The sequence below is a fragment of the Equus przewalskii genome, chromosome 4 (genome assembly GCF_037783145.1).
Source record: "Equus przewalskii isolate Varuska chromosome 4, EquPr2, whole genome shotgun sequence".
Lineage (NCBI taxonomy): Eukaryota > Metazoa > Chordata > Mammalia > Perissodactyla > Equidae > Equus > Equus przewalskii.
This window is the reverse complement of record NC_091834.1, coordinates 83,461,134-83,470,162: the sequence shown is the minus strand read 5'-3', so window position 1 is coordinate 83,470,162 and position 9,029 is coordinate 83,461,134.

Sequence of the window (9,029 nt, the reverse complement as noted above, 5' to 3'; positions counted from 1 at the left end):
GCTCTGGTGTCGGAAATGAACAGAGCGTGCGGAAGGCCCTAGTTTGCGGGAAGTGAAGAGCTGGAAACAGTCCCATGACAGCCAGGGAGGGGCTGTCACAGCCCACTGTTGCCATGCCAAGACAGTCCCTGCCCTCTCCCAGGCCTCTCTTGAAAGAGCCACTTGGTCTGGGGCCAGCCTTTCATTATGGCATTTTCCAGCTTTGTGGCACCTTCAGGGACAAGAGGGAGAGAGCTAGATGGCAGGACTGTTGGGTGGGTTCAGAGCAGGTTCAGCAACTGGTCCAGGAGTTGCTGCAAAGTGACCAGATCATTGAGAGTCCCTGGAGGCCTGTGCTCTGGAGTCTGTGGGCTCAGTGAGCACCTAAGGGTCTGAGGTGACTCAGCTCAGGGGGAGAAGGATGCCTGGGTACCAGGGGATGGTAAAAGATGAGAGGGGATGGACCAAAGTGAGGCCATATTTCATGGTTTGTCTTGCACGTTGGTTTACAAAAAACCATACAGGAAGGAGCTTGACCAGCAGTGAGATGGAAATGATCGAAGGGTTTTTAGAGAAATGCCAAGTCACTGCATCAAGAGTGTGAGTGGTTCAGAGGGAGAATTTTCCTTTTGTACTAGACTTAATTGGTCATTTAGAGCTGACCATTAGAATGGGCTACTGTGTAACAATGACCTTCCTGTTACTTGAGGTCTGTTATCAGTAGTTTGGCCCTTTGAAAGAAGTTCAAGCGCTGTGGTCCTCAAATTTTGGTGTGTATCAGAATCAGCTGGAGAGCTAAAAACGAACCTAGAGGCCCAAGCTCACTGAAGTAGGAAAGGATCTGGGCCTCTGAACCGTCGCTCAGCCCAGGTGATTCTGAGACCTACCGAAGTTTGAGAATCACTGGTGCAGGGGAATCTGTGCATCCAATTACATGATTTCTGAGACTCTTTCCAAAGCATGTGCTCTAAGAATTTCAGGTGACACAGTACCTACATCTTGGCCTCACTGTGGGTATTATGGGAGAGGACGTATGCAAGGTTACAGGAGCTCAGTAGATGAGTCTTATCATGTCCGATTTGTCCTCCCCTTTCGCTGAGGAATAGAGGCTGGAGGTAAACACCAGCCTGGACCCAGGCTGGACCCAGACAACATGCTCACTCAGGGTTGTAAATTCAGCCATGGTGGGGGAGACCCAGGTGAGACAAAGGCACAGATGCTCCAGGTAGGAAGGCCACATGAGGTGGACATTCAGAGGCAATCCAGAGCCACTTTGGGGACAGATGCAGATCACAGACCACACGGTCAGCACAACGTGTCCACCTGGAGTCCAGCCTGGTTTGTGTGGCCCAGGTGCCCCCTCACTCTCACCCTGGCACACTCACCCAGCGCCACGTGGTCCAGGCTGCTCACCCCCAGGCTGTCAAAGACGTGGTCCCACAGCCGCCCGGCCATCCTGCTGTGTGAAGCCTCAGGTCCTGGCTCATGAGCAGCAGCATCCGCGCAAAGGTGTAGCCACCCAGGGAGAGGGTGTGTACCACCCGTGGGTGGCCAGCCAGTGCACCAGAACCCCAAAGCGCCACAAGCACTTGGGCAGCACTCAGGCCCCTACATGGGCACAGGAAGTGGCTTAGTGCGCTCTTCACAGCCAGCAGGTCAGGTAGAGCTATGGATACTTGGCCTGGGCAGCTGGCCAGCCATGCCTCCAAGCTAAAGCAGGAGCAGGAGTGGCGGGCGGGGCCCAGGGGATCCTGAGAGGCTCTGCTTGCAGTGCAGGTGGCTGGGGGGCCAGGCTGGAGCACCCTGGAGGACAGACGGAGGAGGAGCGGTGGGTGGCCCTCGACTCTGGCCCCACACTTCCCTGCACACCTGCGGGCCAGGCTGAGAACAGGAGCTCTCAGATAGCCTGACCAGGGAGCTCAGGACTAGCCCTCTGAGAGCTCTTTCAGCTTCTGCGGTTCTAGAGCTGATCAGGAGGTGGGCAGCCAGCCTGGAGAGGAGGGGTCTGCACCCCAGCTGTGTGCCGCTCGGCTGCTGCCCTCCATCCCTCCCTCCATCCCCTCTCCTCACATCCAGGAGTGGGGTCTGGAGAGGAAGAGGGACCAGCCACGGGGGAGGGGGAGGCAGCTACTCCCTCCACCCTTATGCTGAGCATTCTGTCCCTTCAGGATCCGTCCTGGCTTGTAAGGCCCAGGCCTCAACCCCAGCCTCTCGGGGGTTTCCCCTCCACCCTTGCTTTACACACAGGTCCCCCTTATTAGGGGGTTATCTGCTTCACCCCACCCCACCCCCAGCAGCCCTTCTGCCCCCAGCTGAGGAGAGTTCGGAGGCAGGACATCTGGTCAGAGGGTAGTGCCAAGGTCAAAGCATGCAGCCCCCTGCAACCTCTCCCAGGCCCCAGCCCCACAACCCGGCTCCCCACACCTCGTCCTCAGGACAAGGTCCCTCACCTGTAGGGTGCAGGAGTCACCTCCACCAGCCTCCTCCTTTACCTTCCAGCTCAGCTCAGGAGGGAAGAGGGGTGGGATCAGAGATCCAGGAGACCTTGGTCCCCAGCCTCCTGTTCCAATGCCTCTTTGCCCATTGGTGCCATCAGCTTCTGGGCTGAGAGCCTGGGTGTCTGGCTCCCAAGTCAGCTACGCCCCCCTCGCCCAGCTAGAGTCGGAGAGAAGGCATGTGAGTTACAAGGTGTAGTATTAGCCAGGTAGAGACTAGCCTTTCCCTCTCCATGTGCCTCAGTTTCTCTACTTGTGATCCTAACTGAGAAAGAGGAGCAACCCCCCCCCCCCCCTCCGCGAGGCATTCCCAATAGCTCCCTGGCTTTTGACCCCACACATCAGCTGCTCCACGTCACCCTTCACCTTTCAGGGCAGGCTGATCTCAGGGCGGCCCAGTGCAGGTGGGGGGCCTCAGGCTGCAGTCCCACCCAGGAGACCCGGTCTCTGCTGTTCTGCTTCTCCCTCTTCTGCCTCTGGGGTTCCCTTTGAGGCAGGATGATCTGAGGCAACAAGGGGTTCGTCTGACAAGCTGTCAAGGTGGGTGAGGAGAAGAAAAGGAAAGTAGGGACTAGGGACGCCAGGGGCAGAGCAGCTGGGAAGGAGGAGGGAGCCAGGAGAGGATGTCGCTGTAAGGACCTTGCTGTGACCCCACACGTCACTCGCCCACCCCCAGCTTTAACCTCTTCCTTCCCACTGCTCCCTCCCTGTGGAAAGCGGGCTAGTGGGAAACAAAATATGTGTCTGCACTGCGGACTCCGCGCTTCAGGAAATCAATTAAGGGGAGGGACTTCCTTCGGACCCCGCACTCCACGGAGTCCTTCTCCGTGTGGAAGTACATTGTTCCCACGCCTCCCCTTGCTCCGCGGTGCTTCCAGCTCCTTCCATGCCTGTGGTCTCTGGGAAAGTCTAGGACAAAAAGGAGGAAGAACCTTTTATGGCGCAGGTGTTGCGAGGAGAGGAGGGGCAAGGGGCCGAAGGTGTCCCCTGCTCCGGGATGCGGGACTCCCTGGTCTGGCTGCTTTGGGCGCAGTGCAGCACTGCATCCAGCAGGTGGCGCCAGGACCCAGCGATTTGTGGGACCCCAGGGACCGGAGTGGGGCAGTCTCCTAGGCAACAGACAGCCTTTCTGAAAGCCCTGCCCTTGGCAACCATTCCCTGGTTGCCCACATCCATAGTAAAATTTGGCTTCTGAAGGACAGGAGGGGCATGGGAGTAAAATAATCTAATCTCTCAGAAAAGAGAGGCTGGCTGGGGGTGGGGAGAAGAGTCTAAAGGACCTGCTTTCCTCTGCTGTTTATTTCTAAGCAGCATCACTGTGGTAGGTGCACCCTATCCTCGGCAGCCCTACAAGTCAGCAGCACATACTCCTTTATTATGGACGGGGAAAAGGAGGCTCAGAGAAACAAAGTGACCGGGCCAAGTTACCAGCTGATAAGAGGTGGACCTGGGTAGGAAGCTGGGCCCGCCTGGATTTCCCCGACCATTCCAGTCCACCTCCTGGTGTGTGTGAAGCGTCCAAGACCCCAAGGGAAGCTGGCATGAGGGGTCTGGGGGCGAGGCCCATTGGGAGACCAGGAGCAGCATCTGTAGATTAGAGAGCTGGAGACAATCCTCCCCTTCCGGCCCAATATTCCTTGCCCGGCCTGGGTGGGTGCCCCTCTGCTCAGGGCTCCCCCAACCCTGCGGTGGGGTGCCCCTCTGTCAGAGGAGCACAGAGTTGGAGGGGAGGGGATTTAGGAATTCTGGAGGTCACGTGACCCATCTAGCGAAACCAAGGGCCAGAGAGCTCTCCAAGAAGGACATTAAGCCAGAGCCCAGCACTGCTCCTGGCAGGAGAAGCAGGAAAGGACTCCATTTCAGCAGTTGTACAGGAGAGAAAGCTGGGTTCAACTGGGGCGACGGACAGACATTTGGAGGATTCAAATTCAGTTCCGAGATCTAGTCTCATCTCACTCCCTCCTCATCTCATCCCCTGCCTACTCCACATCTCCACGGGATATCGAATAGGACCTCACACTGAACATAACCAACACCCAGTGTTAGTCTGGATTCTCCAGAGAAATGGAACCAGTAGAAGATACATTTATTTGTACCTGACAATCAGGGGAGCCGTCCAGTCCGAGTCTAAGTCCAAAAGCAGGAGAAGACCAATGTCCCACCTAGAAGACAGGCAGAGAGAGGAAATTCTCTCTCACTCAGCCTTTTTGTTCTACTCAGGCCTTCAACTGATTGGACGAGGCCCGCCCATACTGGGGAGGGCAGTCTGCTTTACTCAGTCTACCCATTCAAATGTTAATCTCATCCAGAAACACCCTCACAGACACACCTGGAATGTCTGACCAAATATCTGGGCACCCCATGGCCCAGTCAAGTTGACACATAAAATTAACCATCACGCTCTTTCACCATCCTCCCAGACTGGTCCTCCTTAAATCTACCCCATCTCAAAAAATAGCAATTCCGTTCCTCTGGTTGCCTGGATAAACAAACAACAACAAAACCCAAAAAACCTTGGAGCCACCCTTGACTCCTCTTTCTTTCATACTCCGTGTTTAATCCATCAGCAAATCCTGCTGGTACGGCCTTCATAATAGACCCTCAGTCTGACCACTTCCTCCAGTCTCTTCCTTCTCAGTGTCACCCCAGGCCACCTCATCTCTTGCCCGGGTTACTGCAGTGAGCTCCAGTTTTCCCAGCCCCCACTGTTGTCTCCCTACAGAGTCTTCTCAACACGGCAGCCAGGGTGATTCTTTTAAAATGTCAGCCAGAGCATATCCTGCCTCTGCTCAGAGCCTCCAGTGGCTCCCCTGGGGTCAAAGTAAAATCCAGAGTCTTTACTGAGGCCTGCAAGGCCCTTCATGATCCAGCCCCACTATGTCAGACTTTGCTTCTGTCCCCTTTGCCTCACCGGTTCTGTTTCAGCCATACCAGCCTTGCTGTCCTTGAATGCTCCCATCTGGCCAGTTCCCCCCGCTTCCCCCAGACATCCATGTGGCTCGCTCTTTCACTTCCCTGGGGTCTCTGCTAAAGGAGCATCTTGTTAGATGGACCCTCCCTGACACCCTGCGCAAAATAGCAAACCATCCCTACCCCCATCCCAGGGCTCCCTGTTCCTGCTTTGTTGTTTTCCACAACGTCACAAACATACTCCTCGGTTATACGTACACAGTCTGTTGTCCCTCCTATGTCTTCATCATTGAAAGCAGTGTCACTGATAAATACTCGTTGAATGAATATGTAAAACACTTATTCATCAGCTAATACACACCAGGAAGTGTAGCAATGCTGAGAATACAAAGACAGACACAACAAGTGTTCCCTGGAGGAACTCGGCACCTCGTCGGGGAGATAAACGTTATGTCCTATCTGTGGGCAATAGAGTGTATATTTGACAATAACACAAAGACCAGCTGCTCTTGGAGAGCTTCCTCTGTGCCGGGCACTGTGTTTTCATGCGTTATGTCATTTAATACAGCCCTGGGAAGTGTAGACTGTTATCATCCTTATTTCCGGAGGAGAAAACAGGCTCAGAGAGGCAAAGCAATTTGCCTGAGGTCACCCAGCTACTCAGTCAATGAGCTGAGATGGTGACCCCATCACTTGCTCTCTAGCCCCAAAGTCCCTACTCCTCCCACTCTCCCAGGGGAGCCAGGGGGTGGAGAGGGAAAAAGAAGAGAGGAAGAGAGTGCTTCATGCCCAGCGGGAGAGTGGTAGAACAGGATGAGCTGGCAGGGGGCTCTGGGTGACAGGGCACCTCGCCAGCCCCTGCTGGCCTCCTCCCTCCACTTGTGTGGCCTCTGTAGCCCTGGGACTGATTGGACTCCCTCCCCTGGCACCAGCCTTCTTTGCCACACCCCCACCCTTGCCTGGGGCCTGGCTACACTGGATCCCTTTCTGGCCCAGTGAGGCATATAACCCCGGGCTGACAGGCGTCCGGATGCCAGGGCAGCTGCGGCTGGCCAAGGGTGAGGTCACTGCTGAGCACGCCGTGGCCGGCCCCTCCTCCCTTTCATCACAGGCTCGCTCCTTGCCCTGCCTGGCTGCAAACGTTCCCCTCTGACCTTCCTCCTGCACCACAGCTGCGCCCCAGCAGGCTCTGGCCTCTTCTGGCAAGGCCCAGTGTATTAGTTTACTGTTGCTGCTGTAACAAATTACCACAAACTCAGCAGCTTGAAACAACACAAATTTAGGGCAGGCCTAGTGGCTCAGGGGTTAAGTACGCATGTTCCACTTTGGCGGCTGGGGGTTTGCCGGTTCGGATCCCGGGTATGGACATGGCACTCGCTTGTCAAGCCATGCTGTGGTAGGCGTCCCACATATAAAGTAGAGGAAGATGGGCACGGATGTTAGCTCAGGACCAGTCTTCCTCAGCAAAAAGAGGAGGATTGGCAGCAGATGTTAGCTCAGGGCTAATCTTCCTCAAAAAAAAAAAAAAAAAAAAAGACAAATATTTTCCTGTTCTGGAGGTCAGAACTCTAAAAGGGATCCTCCAGGCTGTGTTCCTTCTGGAAGCTCTACAGGAGAATCCTTTCTTTCGCCTTTTCCAGCTTCTAGAGGCTGCCCAAATTCTTTTCCTCGTGGCCCCTTCCCGCATCTTCAAAGCCAGCAGCACAGCATCTTCAAATCTCCCTGCCTTTCTGACCTCTGCTTCCCTTTTCACACCTGCTCTGACTCTGACCCTCCTGCCTCCCTCTTATAAGGGAGGCATGTTTACCATGAGCCTCACTCCATGCTAAGTACTGTGGACACTGTCTCACACCACCCCTATGAGGTGAGCATGGATCCCTGCTGTATAGACAAGGGGCCTGTGGGTTTGCCATAGTCCCAAGGCTGCCTTCCTAGATTGAAAATGAGCCCCTCTCATCTGAGAACTCCCATAGGGTCTCCTCTGCTTTGGTTTTGAGACCTTTCGGTTTGCTTCTTGGTCTGGCCTGCAAGCTCCCTGAGGCAGGGGTTGTGTCCTAGCCCCCGGGGCCCTGGCGTGGGGCATGAAGGATTAGGTTCTTGGGCAATGTCAGGATGGAAGGAGAGGAGTTTGTGGACTGTGGTCCATGGATGGCCTCTGGAGCATCTATGACCCCCTGCTGTGTGTGCAAAATTGTGTATCTGTCCATTTTTCTGGGCAGAGGGAGCAGAACTTCCAACAGATTCTTAGAAGGAGCTCGACCTCCAAGGATCAAGGGTCCTCTCATAAGGACTCTTGTGATTACATTGGGGCCACCCAGATAATCCACGTGGAAGGAATCCTGCTCTGGGGCCTGCCCTCACTCCCTTTCCTGGGCTCCCTTCTCTGTTGCCAGGGTTCACTCAGCACCAGGGGCGAAGGCCCGGGCAGGCTGTGAGGAGGTGGTAGGACAAGGGGCTGTCCCATACTGTCCCCCTGCTCCTAACCTGTTGTTTCACATTCCAGAAGGACCCACCCAGACCTGGCTGGCCACAGGACAAGGGAGCTTCCTGGGTCTGGTTTAGACCAGCTCAGGTCACCAAGGCCTGTAAGAAGACACAGATGGGGTGGACAGCAACCCCGCTTCCTCCTCTTGACAGCAATGCTTACACTTGAATGTGTGGGCAGGTCACTTATGGGTCTTGTTGAATGCAGATTGTAATTCAACAGGCCTTGGAGTGGGGCCCATGATTCTGCTTTTCTAGCAAGCAAGCTGATGCAAATGCTCCTGGTCCATGGAGCCTACTGTGAAGAATCCTGGATCTAGAGGGTCCACCTTGATGTCTTTTCCCAACCATTCATTCAATGATTCAATATTTTTGAGCCCTCACAATATATCATTGTCTCCCCTCCTTCCCCCATCACCCCTGTCACCTCGAATACCCCTCTTCGCGGACACTGGCTGTGAGGGCTTATGCAGGAGCAGCCTGCCCGCGTTCCTTCCCCTGGCAGAGTCTGGTCCATCAGGGCAGAGCATGAACTTGCCCAGGGTGCCAGGATGCAGCAGCTCTCCTCACCTCAGCTTCTCAATGTCCACCTCCTGGTTCCCTTATCACCTCCCAAGCTCCTGCCTGCCCCAAATCTCCTGGTGGTCCCCGCCCTCCAAGCTTTTCCTGTCCTTGCTCTCGCAGACATGACTTCACCCTTCTATCAGCAGTGGCCCAGCCCCAAGAGAAGAGGAGGGAAACATTCTTCACAGCCCTGCCCAAGACAGGACTGGAACACAGGTCTCCCAGTTCCCGCGTATGGCTGATTCAGACACCTCATGAGGATTTCAGAATCGGTGATTGAGTTCGATGAATGGCTCATTTCACCTTATAAAACAAGAAGTGTGTTTTAAGCAGTCTGCTCCAATAGTTCCCGAGGCAATCGTATTTCTGGTTAGCCCCCTTCACCCATGTCCTTCTCCTGGAAAGGTTTTACAAAGGGGCTCCTGCAGCCCCCCTCCTACAGGCAACCTGATCAGGAGTTACACCTATGGTACGAGTGGGGCACAGAGGGTGGAAATGATGTGGAACACAAGCTGCTTGTACCCACAGCTTGCACTCTGGATGGCAAACCTCCCACCCACAGCCCAGGAGAGAGGGCAGTAGAGGGGCTGCTGGGGG